General features: G+C 48.7%; 1 long non-coding RNA gene across 1 annotated transcript in view; it reads left to right on the forward strand.

Annotated features, from left to right (window-relative positions):
- The first annotated feature begins 250 nt into the window (after positions 1-250).
- Positions 251-16,797, forward strand: part of LOC134732183 (uncharacterized) — a 41,319-nt gene continuing 24,772 nt past the window's right edge. Inside the window, exons 1-5 of the long non-coding RNA XR_010115067.1 lie at positions 251-455; positions 1,140-1,385; positions 2,103-2,290; positions 4,388-4,542; positions 12,152-12,674. This is a non-coding gene — a long non-coding RNA (uncharacterized lncRNA). The remainder of the gene's footprint in view (positions 456-1,139; positions 1,386-2,102; positions 2,291-4,387; positions 4,543-12,151; positions 12,675-16,797) is intronic.

Below are 16,797 nucleotides of genomic sequence, written 5' to 3' on the forward strand. Positions count from 1 at the left end.
GCGGGAGGGGCAGGGCCAGGGCGGTGGTGGACTGGGCCTGGCTGTACGAAGGGGCTCTGAGGGGCCCCCGGCGAGAGGGGCGGGGCCAGAGCAACAGTGGGCGGGGCCAGGCTGTGCGTCGATGCTCCGTGGGGCCTGCGGCGGAGCTCCGTGGGGCCTGCGGCGGGGTGGGTGGGGCCAGGGCGGCGGTGGGCGGGCCGTGCTGTGCGTAGGGGCGCTGAGAGGCCCGCACTGTGAGAGGGGCGGGGCCGGAACAGCGGTGAACGGGGTCTGAAGTTCAACTGTGCCGTGGCGTCTTCTCCGCGGCCAGATCTGAGTGCCTCGCAGCAGCCGAAGGCGGGTTTGCAGGTTGCGTTGCGCTGGCCCTGCCCTCGGCAGGCAGAACCGGATAGAGCTCGGACAGGCGCCGTCACTCCCAGATTGCTCTGCGTCCTTGGCAGAGCCACTCCTCCTTGGTACTCCTTCCTTGACCCACCGGGGCCCCCTTCCTGCTGTCTCTGCCCCTCTAGCTGCTTCCTCCGGGGGCTCAGGTCTCGGCCCCTTTGGCTTCTAGGCTGCCCCTGGCAGATCTCGTCCTTCCCAGGTTTTAACGCCTACCTGCATGCGGATGATGCTGATAGTTTTAACAGTTACTAAACTATTTTCCACGTGCTTTCTGAACATTGATGCCGTTTGGACCCCTGACAACCACATTTTTACCCTCCCGCGCAGCCCGCTGCTCTGAGCTCCGTATTCCCCGCCGGCCGGGTGTTCCACGGCCCTTCTGAGTCAACGTGTGTGCAGTGAAGTCCTTCTTCCTTCCCGTTTCACCCTGGGTTTCCTCCTCAGGGAGTGGCATCACGGTCTGCTCAGTGGCAGGCAAGCCCCAGATAGGGCTTCCGTCTTGACTCCTCACTCTCCTCCCTCTGATCTGTCCCAGAATCCCATCAGTTCTTCCGCCACCCCACCCGACCCACAATTCTCTGCTACACTTGTCACCACGGCCCTGGTCTGAAACACATCGTGCTTCACCTGGACTCGTAGGAGACCGATCTTTCTGCCTCTTGGCTTACTATCCTTAAGTCTCGCCTTCACGGGCGGTTGCAGGGATCTTTCTCAAGATCTAATTTCTAATGATCGCATTTTTCTTCTTTAAGCAGTAGGCTGAAAGCCAAAGCTCTTCATCTTTTTACAACTCAGAAAAAAAAGACAAGGGTGCCCTCTGTCTGGCCTTGCCACTGTTCAACCTGGTACTTGCAAGTCTTGTCCAGTGCAATGGGATGAGAAAAGTGAGTGATAGAAGGATTGGAAGCAAAATGACAGCATTGTTATTGTCAAGTGATGATCATCGACATGGAAAACAAGAATCAACAGAAAAATTAACCTAATGAGAGAGTTGCACAAAGGTAATTTAAGGTCAGAATGGGCCAGGTGTGGAGGCTCACGCCTGTAATCCCAACTCTTTGGGAGGCTGAGGCAGGAGGATTGCATGAGGCCAGGAGTTGAAGACCAGCCTGAGCAACATAGTGAGACCCTCTTCTATTAAAGATCAGAGGCTGGGTGCGGTGGCTCACACCTGTAATCCCAGCACTTTGGGAGGCCAAGGAGGGCGGACCACTTGAGGTCAGGAGTTCAAAACCAGCCTGGCCAACGTGGTGAAACCCTATCTCTACTAAAAATACAAAAATTATTCGGGCATGGTGGTGCGTGCCTGTAATCCTGGCTACTGGGGAGGCTGAGGCTTGAACATGGGAGGCAGAGTTGCAGTGAGCCGAGATCACACCACTGCACTCTAGCCTGGGCAACAGAGTGAGACTCTGTCTCAAAATAATAATAATAATAATAATAATAATAGTCAGAATATAAAGTCAGTAATGGGTTCCTCCACAAAAATAATACATGTATTGTGAATGTAATAAAAATAAAGTATTCTGCATGATACTGAAATATTTATGCATTAACCTAACAAAAAATGCACAGGATCTTTAAGGAGAAAAACCTGAAATTCTAATATATAGATTTTGTTTAAAAAGGCTTGAATATATAAATAGTGAGATAATGTCTTAACCTTGAAAGAATGTAAATTTTCTGTTACATGATCTAACTATGCATTGCAATTTCAGTAAAAATTCCAGCCCATTTGTTTTGGAACTTGAGAAACTTGATTCTTAACGTTTATGGAAGAATAAAAATCCATGATCTGCTAAGACAATCTTGAAAAAGGACAAAGGGAACTCTTATTCAACAGGCATTGAAACGGATTACAAAGGCATAGTAATTAAAACAATGTGGTATTGGTACAGAAAAACAGGTAAGTGGAATAATTTGGAGAGTCCAGCATAAACTCAATTATATATGGTAACTTATATTTCTGTGATAGGAAGGGATTTCTCATGACCTCCAAAGCATAAGCTGAAAGGTGAGACGTGGTGGATTTTGACTACACCAAAATGAAAAATGTTGCTTTGCTACAGACAAAATTAACATATGAGTGATAAGCTAGAAGATATTATCCATGTTTTAAATGAACAAAAGGCTGTAACTAGAATACACAAGGAGCTTCTGAAAATCAGCACAAAAGGGAAAGAGATAGGAAACCGAATTTAAAAAATAATGGGCAGCCGGGCGCGGTGGCTCATGCCTGTAATCCCAGCACTTTGGGAGGCCAAGGCGGGCAGATCATTTGGGGTCAGGGGTTCGAGACCAGCCTGGTCAACATGATGAAACCCTGTCTCTACTAAAAATACACACACACACACAAAATGAACCGGGGGTGTGGTGGTGTGCACCTGTAATCCCAGCTACTCTGGAGGCTGAGGCACAAGAATCGCTTGAACCCAGGAGGCAGAGGTTGCAGTAAGCTGAGATTGCGCCAATGCACTCCAGCCTGGGTGACACGGTGAGACCCTGTATCAAAATAATAGTAATGATAATGGGCCAGATATATATGTGCCATTCACAGAAAGAAAAATCAGAATGGCTGAGGTATGCAGAGAGGCTCATTCTCACTGGCAGTCAGAAGAAGGCAAGGGGAAGGAATGAAATGTCACATTGCCCCACAGAGCTGACACAACTCAGCAAGCCAGATGATGCGAAGTGCCGGTGTGGATGGATGAGAGAGGGAGTCCCATGCACTTGTGAGTGAGTGTGTAGCCAGTTACAGTGAAATTAAATACATGTATAGTTTTGCAGGGCTAGGACCAGAGAGAGGAAGGGAGGTGCTTGGGCACACACGTAAGGAAGCACTTACTGTCAGGGTAGACCCCACCCCTTGTAAAGCCCTGAAAGTGAGGGCTTTCTTAGTTTTTTTTGTTGTTGTTTCTTTGTTTGTTTGTTTGTTTTGAGACAGAGTCTTGCTCTTGCTCTGTTGCCCAGCCTGGATTGCAGTGGTGTGATCTTGGCTCACTGTAACCTCTGCCTCCAGGGTTCAAATGATTCTCATGCTTTAGCCTCCGGAGTAGCTGGGATTGCAGTCGTGCATCACACTGAGCTAATTTTTGTATTTTTAGTAAAGACGGGGTTTCACCATGTTTGCCAGGCTGGTATAGAACTCCTGACCTCAGGTGATCCTCCCGCCTCAGCCTCCCAAAGTGCTGGGATAGCAGGCTTGAGCCACTGCACCCGGTTTGTTCTTAAATTTTATACCTTAGGTTTAAAATGCCTCGCCCTAGGCCCAGCCTTGTACCTTCTGCACATCAGTTTCACTCTTGGTTATGTACCTAAAGAAACTTCCTCAGAGGTCCACAGTGTTGCTTATGATGTAGGTATCCCCCAGAGGGACCTGGACAGGTAGAACTTGGTACCTGAAGACAATGACAAGTATTTTTACAGAGGGCAGGGATTCCCTAGCGCTTGGCCTCTGGGAAGGAGTTTGGGAAACTTGGTGAAAGCTGAGAGCAAAATACAAAATGACTTTGTTCCACCTTCTCAGAAGTGAGACCAGAGATGACATTTGCATCTGCCTTGGAGCATTTTGTAGATTTCTGAGCCTTTGTCACTGATACTCCTGTCTTGCCCCCAATAAATGCCTTTGAATTTAGGTAGAAAGAAAGTTGGAAGACACCCTCAAGGTATCTAAGAAGGGTTAGGCCTATTTCCACTATGCCTATAAGGAAGCAGAGGTCAGATAAGGAGGCAGAAACTGGAGAATTCCAGATCCTGCTCCTCTGTCAAGGCAGAAAGGATTTAGAGGGCACAGCTTGGACTTTGGAGTTTACATGTGTTCCAATCCCTCTTCTGCTCTCTAGAGATGAGAACTTGGGCAGGAAACCCAGCCACAGTGAACTTTGGTGTTCTTCTCAGTGAGATGGGAATAAAAATAAGGCCTAACTCAGAATTGGCTTTAGGAGTCAAAGGAGAAAGGATATCTGAAACCACTTATTTTCCTCCCTCCTCTTCTGTCAAACAGCACAGACAAATGGAGATTCCCTGACTTTTAAAAACAAAACAAAACATTTTTCAATAATGGGACAGCAGTCTAGGGGCCTTTCAGAAGAAACTGAGGACCAAAGGATGCAACTGAGTGCTGTCAGCTCAAGTGGCAAATGAAGTCATCAGCTCCAGGTAGTTCAAGTCCCAGCCCCACCTGGCTTTGAGGTGAGGTTGTGCTTTGAGCCGGTACCATTTTGGATGTTGCTCAGCTCTGGAATGAGGGGTGGGGTAGGAAGGGTGTGATGGTTAATTTTAGGTGTCAACCTCACTGGGTAGGAGAAGCCCAGAAAGCTAGGGAAACACTGTTTCTGGGTATGCCTGTGAGATTGTTTCTGGAAGAGACTAGCATTAGAATCAAGAGACTGAGTAAAGGAAGTGTGCCCTCACCAATGTGGGCAAGCATCATCCAATCTATTGAGGACCCAGATAGAACAAAAATGCAGAGGAAGGGTGAATTCTCTCTCCTTGAGCTGGGACATCCATCTTCAGTTCCTGGACATCAGACATTGGAGCTCCTGGTTCACAGGCCTTCACACTCTTTGTTGAAAGAACTTTTTTTTTTTTTTTTTTTTGAGATGGAGCCTCACTCTGTCACCCAGGCTGTAGTGCAGTGGCATGATCTTGGCTCACTGCAACCTCTGCCTCCTGGGTTCAAGCGATTCTTCTGCCTCAGCCTCCCCAGTAGCTGGGATTACAGGCACCTGCCACTGCACCCAACTAATTTTTGTATTTTTAGTAGAGATGGGGTTTCACCATGTTGGCCAGGCTAGTCTTGAACTCCTGACCTCAGATGATCTGCCCGTCACCGCTTCCCAAAGAGCTGGGACTACAGGCGTGAGCCACCACACCCAGCCTGTTGAAAGAAATTAAGGAAGACCTAAATAAATGGAGATATACATCTATACCATGTTCATGAATTGGAAGACTCAGTATTGTTAAAATGTCAGTTCTTCCCAAATTGATCTATAGCTTCAGTGCAATGGTGAGAGTTACACCATTGGCTTCCTGGGTTCTCAGGACTTTGGACATAGACCGAATTACCCTATTGTCTTTCCTGAATCTCCAACTCACAGATAGCAGGTCATGGGACTTCTCAGCCTCCATAATTGCGTGAACCAATTCCCATAATAAATCTCCTCTTTTTTTTTTTGATATGGAGTTTCTCTCTGTCGTCCAGGCTGGAGTGCAGTGGCGCAGTCTTGGCTCACTGCAACCTCAGCCTCCCAGGTTCAAGCAATTCTCCTGCCTCAGCCTCCCGAGTAGCTGGGACTACAGGCGTGCGCCACCATGGCCGGCTAATTTTGTATTTTTAGTAGCGATGGGGTTTCACCATGTTGGTCAGGCTGGTCTTGAACTCCTGACCTCAGATGTTCCTCCCGTCTCAGCCTCCCAAAGTGCTGGTATTACAGGCGTGAGCCACCATGCCTGGCCACCTTTGTTTGTTTTTATGAGATGGAGTATCACTCTGTTGCCCAGGCTAGAGTGCAGTGGCATGATTTCTGCTCACTGCAACCTCCTCCTCCTGGGTTCACGCAATTCTCCTGCCTCGCCCTCCTGAGTAACTGGGATTACAGGTGTGTGCCACCAAGCCTGGCTAATTTTTGTATTTTTAGTAGAGACAAGGTTTCACCATGTTGACCAGGCTGGTCTCGAACTCCTGACCTCAGATGATCCGCCCGCCTCAGTCTCCCAAAGTGCTGGGATTACAGGCGTGAGCCACTGCACCTGGCCCTTCATTTCTTTAAATGATGTTTTGTATGTTTTGGCATTCCAATCATAAACATATTTTGTTAGATTCATCCCTAAGAATTTCACTATTGATTTATTTACTTGTTTATTTTTAGAGTTGGGGTCTTGCTGTGTCACCCAGGGTGGAGTGCAGTGGCATGACCATGGCTCCTTGCAGCCTGGAGCTCCTGGGATTCAGTGATCCTCCCACCTCAGCTTCCCCAGTAGCTAAGACTACAGGCACACACCATCATGCCTGGCTGATATTTCATTTTTAAAGTGTCATTTTAAATGGTATTGATTTTAAAATTTCAGTTTCTAATCACTTTTTTTTTTTTTTTTCTTTTTTTGGAGACAGAGTCTGGCTCTGTCACCCAGGCTGGAGTGCAATGGCGTGATCTCAGCTTACTGCAAGCTCTGCCTCCCGGGTTCACGCCATTCTCCTGCCTCAGCCTCCGGAGTAGCTGGGACTATAGGGGCCCGCCGCCACTCCCGGCTAATTTTTTGTACTTTTTTTTTTTTAGCAGAGACAGGGTTTCACCGTGTTAGCCAGGGTGGTCTCGATCTCCTGACCTCGTGATCCACCCGCCTGGACCTCCCAAAGTGCTGGGATTACAGGCGTGAGCCACCGCGTCCGGCCCAATCACTTCTATTTATTTTGTTTTTGATACATTCTTTTGGATTTTCCACACAGATTTGGCCCTAGGGTTTGGGTATCAGTCACATTTTCCTGTACCCAAGAGATGGGGAGGATGTTTCTCAAGAGAGGACTTGCACACTTGATGGGGCCTCTTACTCTGCAAGAGCAGGATGAACAAGGGCTAGTGTGGTCTGGTAACTGTGACTCAGGTGGAAGCATGGCTTTCTCAGCTGATGCCTGCAAGTGTAGATGTCTCAACTATAACAAGTGGATTTCCACATCAGAGAGCAACAGGTCTTGTTTCTCATAGTTTCTATTTCTCTGCCGAGAATAGTTGTCTTTTTATACATATTGATCAGAGTTTCCTTTGTATTCATCTGTGTAGTTATGAGAGCTGCCCTAAAGTTATCATCTGCTAGTTTCATCACCACGGGTCACTTTTTGTGTCGTATCCATTTGTTTTCTTTTCTCTGGAGTTTGGGTCATGTTTTCCTGTTTTCACATGTCTGGTAATTTTGGATTTTATCCTGGATGTTGCCATGACATGTTGCAGAGACTCTGGACTCTTTATACTTTAAAGAGTATTGGTTTTTCCCCCACCCCAGCTTTATTAAGGTATAGTTGATATATAAAAATCATAGATATTTACAACACGATGGGTTTTTAAAAAAACTTTTATTTTTGGTTTGGGGGTACATGTGAAGGTTTGTTAAATAGATAAACAGGGTTTATTGTACAACAAACGGGGGTTTGTTATACATATTATTACATCACCCAGGTATTAAACCCAGTACCCAATAGTTATCTTTTTTTGCTCCTCTCCCGCCTCCCATTCTCTCCCTCAAATAGGCCCCAGTGTCTGTTGTTTCCTTCTTTGTATTCATAAGTTCTCATCATTTAGCTCCCGACATGATGTTTCGATATCTGTATATATTGTAAAATAATTACACCAAGTTAATCAACATATCTACCACCTCATATGCTTATCTTTTTTTTTTTGTGGTGAGAACGTTTGAGATCTACTGTCGTAGCAATTTTTAAATATGAAGAATATTGATTTTTTTGTAAGTAGGCAATTAACTTGGCTAAACTTAACATGTAAACTCTCTCTCCCCTATAGAGGGGAGGCATGTTGAGGATGGCAGTTGAAATCTCAAGTTCATTTAGCCTTAACTGCTGCTTGATGACTTCCTCACTCATACCTAATTCTGGAGTTGGCAAGAGATTGTGCATTTTCTACATGGATTTGGGGACTCCCCTTCTGTGGCTCTTTTTTTTTTTTTTTTTTTTGAGATAGAGTCTAGCTCTGTTGCCCAGGCTGGAGTGCAGTGGCACGATCTCGGCTCACTGCAACCTCTGCCTCCTGGGTTCAAGTGATTCTCCTGCTTTGACCTCCTGAGTAGCTGGGGTTACAGGTGCCCTCCACCAGGTTCAGCTAATGTTCGTAATTTTAGTAGAGACGGAGTTTCACCATGTTGGCCAAGCTGGTCTTGAACTCCTGACCTCGTGATCCACCCGCCTCGGCCTCCCAAAGTGCTGGGATTACAAGCGTAAGCCACTGCGCCTGGCCTTTTTCTCTCTTTTTATTTTTTTTTAGAAATTTCGCCAGTCGCTTTTGTTTTTTGTTTTTAGTTTCTGTAATTACAGTGACCTTTAAGTTTTTCAAGCCAGTAAGTTTTTTTGGTTGGTTGTTTGTTTTTTCTTTTTTGAGATGGAGTCTCACTCTGTCACCCAGGCTGGAGTGCAATGGTGCAATTTCAGCTCACTGTAACCTCCACCTCCCAGGTTCAAGAGATTCTCCTGTCTAAACCTCCCTGGTAGCTGGGATTGCAAGCACGTGCCATCATGTCTGGCTAATTTTTGTATTTTTAGTAGAAATGGGGTTTCACCATTTTGGCCAGGCTGGTCTCGAACTCCTGAGCTCAAGTGATCCCCCTGCTTCAGCCTCCCAAAGTGCTGGGATTACAGGCATGAGCCACCACGCCCAGCACAATAAGACTTTTCTACCCAAGGATTTCTATCTGAGTCCTGCATGGAGCAGTCGCAAATGGCTCAGATCCATCAGAAGGGAAACTTGCCCAGTGCTGTTCTCTTCTACTAAGTATTGATTCTCCTGCAGTATCTGCCTTTTTGTTGCTGTTTGGGGCCTTCAGTTACTGTTCGGGTTTGTGGCTGTCAGCTCCGGAAGGGTTGATCAGATATTAGGTACTTGACCATGACAAGAGCAGGACCTCTGAGCAATGACGCTGTCAACAATGCCATGACTCTGTTAGTCCTTGAAACTCAAAAGGAGGAAGGGGGTGGGGAGGAAAATCTAAACTGGCTGAATTTAAATCTGAAATGACTGAATAAAGCTCAAAGTTTCTGGGAAAACCACCATCTGACTAGATTGACTTTTCGGCCATCGTGTAAAATTTTCGGTTATAGAACGGTAGAGAAAAGTGCATTTTCCCATCTACATCTTGTGGCCTAAAAATATCTTCCCTCCTACATATAGGAAGGGAAAACCTTGAAGATGGTGGATGTGGGATAGGGGAGAGGCTGGGTGAAAAGTAGTTATATCTTCCAGGTACTGAGTTTTTTCATGCATAGAATGGTGGGGTTGGGGGAGGTCTAGATTTCAAAGTCTGTTCTCGCTTTCACACTTACACTAGGTGCTTTTTACGAACTTCTGAGGCCACAAACTTCTGCCCTGACAAGAGTCTCTCCCTGTGAAAAAGGGGTGGAAGTCCAGGGCTGGAGATGCCTTCCAAGGCTGTAGGCACCCCTCCACCGCTTCTGAGGCCCTGCCTCTCTCAGGTCCCAGGTCTCTGTCAGAGGAGTTTTGGGGCAGAACCTGAGCTGTTGAAGGGTGGGGCGGTCTGATATTCCCCAGAGCTCTTTCCTGTCCCCATTAGATTAGACCTGTGGCTTTTTCAGGAGAGGACAGTCAGGCCCTTGGGCAGCTGAACCTGATCAGCTTGCCTTACTCTACCTTATTTCTTCCTTTAATATTTTTATTTCTTTTTAGAACTTAAGTTCCTGTCCCTGCTTAGGAGAGGGGAGTTGTCCATTAGACAGAATCTACATCTACCCTAGATTCTTCTATCGCTAGGTTTTTTTTCCCCAAGGCTAGCTTAGCAGTAAGCTCTAAGGTCCCAGCCTAGCAAGGCTGCTGGGAGAAAGAGAACCTCTTTCCTAGGAATTCCAGCAAAAGTCTCAGGGCTGAGCCTCACTGGTCTGTCTTCAGTCATGTGACCATCCCTGAGCCAGTCCCGGAAGCGGGGGAGATGCAGGGTCCTTATTGGCCAGCCCTGGTCATGGCCACCTCTACAGTCAGGGCCAGAGGTAACGCAATCCCAATCACCTGGACAGAAGGGGGCTTCCCCAAGGATAAGGGCGGGACTGTTACCAAGATAAGGGAGATGCATGCCGGGAGGATGAAATCAACAGACTTCCGCAACATGTTTTTCTCAAAGTTCCGGATCCAAGATTCACGAGTCTTGCTTGCCCTGTGCCAGGCACTTCCTTTACCTTTTGCAACTGGTTCTTATTTTATCCCAAGAGATCATGTTGTTCCAGACAGGGAACTGAGCTTAGAGAGAGGAAGGGCTTTTCCCAAGCCGATGGCACAGGATCTGCACTTCCTGCCTGGGAAGCAGGCCTGGGGCTTCCCACGTGGCCTGACCCCTCTCGTCTGACACCTGCCCCCCACTCCCTGCCCTCTGCCTGCAAAACTGACATGAGGAGACTGCTCGTGTTTCCAGAAAGAGGGGAATTGGCAATAGCCATGAGTTGAGACGACTTGATAAAATATTTCTTGTTTTCTCGAGTTTACATAGACCAAGTTTTCACTGTTGCTATGGGGTGGGTTGGCAGAGAGATGAAAATAAATCTGTGTAATTTATTTTTTCTCTGAGTAGAGTATATTTCTGCTGGCTTCACACACATGCACACACACACATATGCGCACGTGCACACACATGCCTGCACATACAGGCTCTCATAAAATACTTAAACCCCTCTAATGCTCTCTGTGGAAGGAATAAATATGTACTGTACTTTCAACTTCTGTTCTTTGAAATACCATATGGTCTGCACTGTGAGCTTAAAATACTCTAGTGAGCCGATGCTTTCATGCAGCAGATAGCCAGGTGGAGCTCTCCCCGCCAATCTTACAAGATTAATTAATCCTTTAAAATACAGCGTGGAGGGGTCCCTGCGTCAGAAACGGGTGCTGTGTGAGGGAAGTAGCCCGGTGGCCTGCACTGGGGCTGAGCAGAGAGTACAAAGGCGGTGGGAAGGTGGGGTAGGCCGGGAGCACCCCTGCTGCCCGACGGCGCCTTTGATGAGCCCGCTCAGTCACTCAGATACTCACAGTTTGCATTCTGCATAATCAGTGTATCAGGCTGATGGTTTGCATGAATATCTAAGTTTGTCATTGTGGTTAATTTTTCCTCAAAAAGAGGCCCCCTATCTCTCTGGCCCAATGCATATTTATAAAGGGCAGGGAAATCAGGCAGAGGATGCTGGATGGAGGGGTGGCTCAGGGAGGGGGGCCCATGGCCAGTCTCTGAAGCCTGGGAGGCCAGGGTCCTGCCAGAGCTGGCGGCTCAGAGGAGCGTGCAGAGCTCCACAGAGCCTGGAGGGAAGGAACTGCAGGGAGAGGGGACAGCCTGGTTTGCAAGGCCCCATTTGGGCTAGCCTCTTTCCTGCTCCAGGCCACAGTTTCCTCAGCCATACAAGGAGCATGTGGGCCACTTGATCCAGGCCTCAGGGTCCCAAAGGAACTATCCTCTCCAAATGAGGTTACACAGAGTCAGAGAGGGGAGGGAGAGAAGCTCACATCCATTCAACAACTTTATTATTTATTTATTTATCTATTTACTGTTCTTTGAGATGGAGTTTTGCTCTTGTCGCCCAGGCTGGAGTGCAATGGCTCAATCTCGGCTCACTGCAACCTCTGCCTCCCAGGTTCAAGTGATTCCTGCCTCAGCCTCCTGAATAGCTGGTATTACAGGCGCCCACCACCACGCCCAGCTAATTTTTTGTATTTTTAGTAGAGACGGGGTTTCACTATGTTGGCCAGACTGGTCCCAAACTCCTGACCTCAAGTGATCCACCCACCTCAGCCTCCCAGAGTGCTGAGATTACAGGGGTGAGCCACTGTGCCCAGCTTACTTAACAACTTTAGTGGTATGACTCCTTCCCAGAGCACCTGTGGTGCTCCACGACCAAGTATTTTTGTACGTTAAAAACTCCAGTTATCTTGTAAAAAACATAATTGCATTATGTTGTATATATTTTGGTGTAAAAAAGCGTTAAATTGCTCGTTTTAAATAGGCTACGGTTATTTTCATTTTCTTTTGTATTTTGTTTTTGTGTTTGACACAGGGTCTTGCTCTGTCACCCAGGTTAGAGTGAAGTGGCATGATCTCGGCTCGCTGCAACCTACGACTCCCTGGTTCAAGCAATTGTCGTGCCTCAGTCTCCTGAGTAGCTGGGATTATAGGCGTGCACCACATCCATCTAATTTTTGTATTTTTAGTAGACAGTGTTTCGCCATGTTGGCCAGGCTGGAGTCAAACTCCTGGCCTCAAGTGATCTGCCTGCCTCGGCCTCCCAAAGTGCTGGGATTACAGGTGTGAGCCACTGTCCCGGCCTGAGCCACTGTGCCCGGCCCTGGCTAATTTTTAAATTATTTGTAGAGACAGGGATCCCTCTATGTTGCTCAGGATGGTTTTGAACTCCAGTGCTCAAGTGATTCTCCTGCCTCGACCTCCCAAAGTGCCGGAATTACAGGTGTGAGCTACCACGCCCAGCCAGCTATGGTTTTTGTAACCTTGTTTTGGCATTTTTTTTCTGACTCTTCAAAGAATATTTCGGCAACTTCAGAGTGGCCAGGCAGGAAGTCCAGGTAGGAATGGGGAGGGGCTGGGAGATCCCTCAGGTCGGAGGCTTCCAGAGCTCTCCAGGCCACCCCTCTCAGTGGCCAGCAGGTGGCAGTTCTGAGCCTTCCACCTGGCCACCCTCCTTCCACCACCCCCGGGGTCCCCGTCCCCCCAGTCCACATACCACAGAGTCCCAGGTGGCTGGAGAGAGCTCCTGGCTTGCAGGCCCTGGGCCATTCTGAGAAGCTGGACGAGGCAGCCTAGTGGCCATCCAGCTGCCCCTGCCTGAGACTGCCTGCCTACCCTTTCCCATCCTGGCTTTATGCTAAAGGAAGGTGGGCTTCCTGGAGGAGCTGACATCTTTTTTTTTTTTTTTTTTTTTTTTTGAGACGGAGTCTCGCTCTGTCGCCCAGGCTGGAGTGCAGTGGCTCAATCTCGGCTCACTGCAAGCTCTGCCTTCCGGGTTCACGCCATTCTCCTGCCTCAGCCTGTCCGAGTAGCTGGGACTACAGGCGCCCGCCACCACGCCCGGCTAATTTTTGTGTGTGTGTGTATTTTTAGTAGAGACAGGGTTTCACCGTGGTCTCGATCTCCTAACCTCGTGATCCGCCCGCCTCGGACTCCCAAAGTGCTGGGATTACAAGCGTGAGCCACCACGCCCGGCGGAGCTGACATCTTAAGTGAGACCTGCAGGACAATAAAGGATTTCAGGCAGAGGGAATGGAATATGCCCAAATCCAGAGAACCCAGACCCTGTGCTTTCAGGAACTGGCAGGAGGCTGATGTGGCTAGAATGCAGACTGTTGGGCTTGGGAGAAGGACTAGGGAGGCCAGGTAACGCTTGGCACTGTGGGAGCAGCAGGACCAGGGCAGCCCGAGTCTAGACATTATCTTGAGGGCAGTAAGGAGCTCTCAGCCCATTCTAACCCATCAGAGTTGGCCTCCGAAAGGATCACCGTGGCTGCAAACTGCCAAGCCTCTCATCGCCCCTCACCCACTGTCACTCACACACCTAGGCCTCCTACCGTGCTGGCCAGGAAAGAGCTGCAAGTCCTCGGGCCTGAGGCTCAGCAGGCAGCCGACCTACCTTGCAGTCCTCAGCAGAAGCTGTCCAGGAACCTCACCCTCCTGAGCTCCCGGGGCTTTGGTGGGGAAGGGAGCCTCCCAGGGTCCTCCCAGCTCCCAAAGAGGAGCTGAAGGTCTCCACACTTTGGCCATTTGCAGGGAGCCCTTCCCTACACAGGAGCAGCATATTCCCTTGTGGCTGCCAGGGAGCCCCCAACACCCCTGGGAAGATGGCAGGTCGAGGGGAGGGGACGTGGCCTGAAACCAAGGAAGCAGTCTGCAATGGGGAGATGCGGGGCATGGGGCTGTTTTAGACAGAGGCGGCGGCAGGTGCGCGTGTGTAGGTTTGAGGTAGATTTTGCTACCCAGGAAATGGGCTCTTGCCTCTTCCACCTCCCTGTGAACTGGCCCTGGGACCCAGCAGGAGAGGCTCCCCTGAGTGACTTGTGACATTTTTTTTTTTGAGATAAGTCTCATTCTGTTGCCCAGGCTGGAGTGCAGTGGTGCGATCTCAGCTCACTGCAATCTCCACCTCCTGGGTTCAAGCAATTCTCCTGCTTCAGCCTCCTGAGTAGCTAGGATTACAGATGTGTGCCACCATGCCTGGCTAATTTTTGTGTTTTTAGTAGAGATAGGGTTTCACCATGTTGGCCAGGCTGGTCTCAAACTCCTGACCTCAGGTGATCCCCCTGCATCGGCCTCCCAAAGTCCTGGGATTACAGGGGTAAGCCACCTTGCCCGGCCAACACATGGTGTTCTGAAACAGCACAGCCCAGTGTAACCTCAATTGGTAATTAATTAATTACACTCCCCAGGTGTGTCCTGGAGTTCTTCTTCCTGTAGGGGAGGGGAGGTGGAGGCTGCAGAGGCCCCATTCCGAGGGCTGTTGAATGACTCATGGCTGTTGAGAAGTAATGTCCACTAAGTAACATCTGATTCTGTATTTAACATTTAAATATTTAGTTAACTAAATGGGCCAAATATTTAATTAAGCACCATCAAAGCCACCATGAGCCTCCACTCTGCATAATTCCAAGGCAGGCCAGCTTCTCTCCGAGTCCGCATCCTCCTCTTGACAGTGCTATCAGTGCCCCTGCCTGGTGGGAAACATAACCGTTCTGGTACCCAATTCTTTTTTTTTTTTCAGAGACAAAATCTCACTGTATTGCCCAGGCTGGTTTCAAACTCCTGCACTCAAGCAATCCTCCTGCCTTGGTCTCCCAAAGCGCTGGGATTACAGGTGTGAGTCACTGTACCCATCCATCTGATACCACATTCCGAGACTCAGGGCATCTCATGTCCTAGGCAGAGTTGCTTGTTTGCTTTTGTTTTGTTTTGTTTGTTTTTGAGTCAGGGTCTCCCTCTGCTGCCTAGGCTGGATCGTGGTGGCGCGATCTCGGTCCACTGCAACCTCTGCTTCCTGGGCTCAAGCGATTCTCCTGCCTCAGCCTCCCGAGTAGCTGGGATTACAGGCGCGTGCCACCATGCCCGGCTAATTTTTGTATTTTTAGTAGATATGGGGTTTCACCATGTTGCCCAGGCTGGTCTCCAACTTCTGGCCTCAAGTGATCCACCTGCCTCGGCCTCCCAAAGTGCTGGGATTATAGGTGTGACCAACCGCACCCCACCACGGTTGCTTGATTAGACTCCAGGCTTGCTGTGCTGGAGACAGAGTTCCCCCATGGCCACCCTTTCCTCCTGTCTTTCTCTTTCCTTCCCAAGTAAACACAATTGAGACTGGCTGCTGGGTTCCCCTGGAGGTGGTGTGGTACCAGTCTTCCTGCCTCTGATGACAGATTCAGGCCTTGACAACAGGGGTGAACATGTGACCCAGTCTGGACCAGTCAGAATTCTTCTCCAGGATTTTTGTAACTGGAGTTAAAGGGGGTAAGACGTTTTTGAGCTGGCCTTGCTCTGTCACCCAGGCTGGAGTGCAGTGGGACAATCATGGCTCACTGCAGCGCCAACCTCCTGGGCTCCAGTGATCCTCTTGCCTCAGCCTCCTGAGTAGCTGGGACTATGGGCAAGCACCACTGTGCCCGGCTAATTTTTTTTACACAGACGGGATCTTACTATATTCCCGGAGATGGTCCCATGGTGTCCTAATCTCTGCATCCAGCTGTTCCTGAAGACGGGCCTACCCTGATCTTTCTGTGGGAGGACAGGTGAGCCAATAAGTGCCCTATGTATTTAAGCCAATGGCAATCAGTTTTCTATCACTTGTATCCAAAAGTGCCCTGACCAATACATACTCCACCATTATAATCATGTAGCTTATGTGCAAATAAAATGACTTTTAATTATTTAACTGTAAATAATACTTGTGTTAGATTAGTGCAAAATCTTTGTGCATTTACTTTTCAGCAAAAGCCACAATTACTTTTGCACCAATCTAATATCTAATAGCTCATAGCTCATATTCCTACCAGTTAGTTTTGTTTTTTTTTTTTTTTTTTTGAGACGGAGTCTTGCTCTGTCGTCCAGGCTGGAGTGCAGTGGTGCCATCTCAGCTCACTGCAACCTCCTCCTCTTGGGTTCAAGCAATTCTCCTGCCTCAGTCTCCTGAGTAGCTGGGATTACAGGTGCGCGCCACCATGCCCAGCTAATTTTTGTATTTTTAGTACAGATAGGATTTCACCATATTGGCCAGGCTGCTCTCAAACTCCTGACCTCGTGATCTGCCCACCTCGGCCTCCAAAAGTACTGAGATTGCTGGCGTGAGCCACCACGCCTGGCAGCAAGGTATGTTTAGGTTTCCTTGAATATGTCCTCGGCTCTTCAGAATGAAGGGAGGACCTGAGCCTGGAAGGATGGGTCCCTCTGACACCTGCTGTCCTGCTGATGAGGTCAGCGTGCTTCTGGAACTGCTGAATCCTGGGGCTCTGGTGACATCATCATCACTCTCTCCCTCTTCCTCTCCCCTCACCATGCCTCACCACACCCCACCTCTTCCTTGGCTTTGCTTTCCATTATATTGGCTTTGTTATCCTGCAAGTGTTCTTCCAGTTGCAGCCCCAGCAGCTCCAGGCTTACGCTGTCCTTGCAAGAAATCCCTGTGGAAGAGGGCAGTTTTTTTCTCAATAG

The sequence above is a fragment of the Symphalangus syndactylus genome, chromosome 13, assembly GCF_028878055.3.
Source record: "Symphalangus syndactylus isolate Jambi chromosome 13, NHGRI_mSymSyn1-v2.1_pri, whole genome shotgun sequence".
NCBI classification, from domain to species: Eukaryota; Metazoa; Chordata; class Mammalia; order Primates; family Hylobatidae; genus Symphalangus; species Symphalangus syndactylus.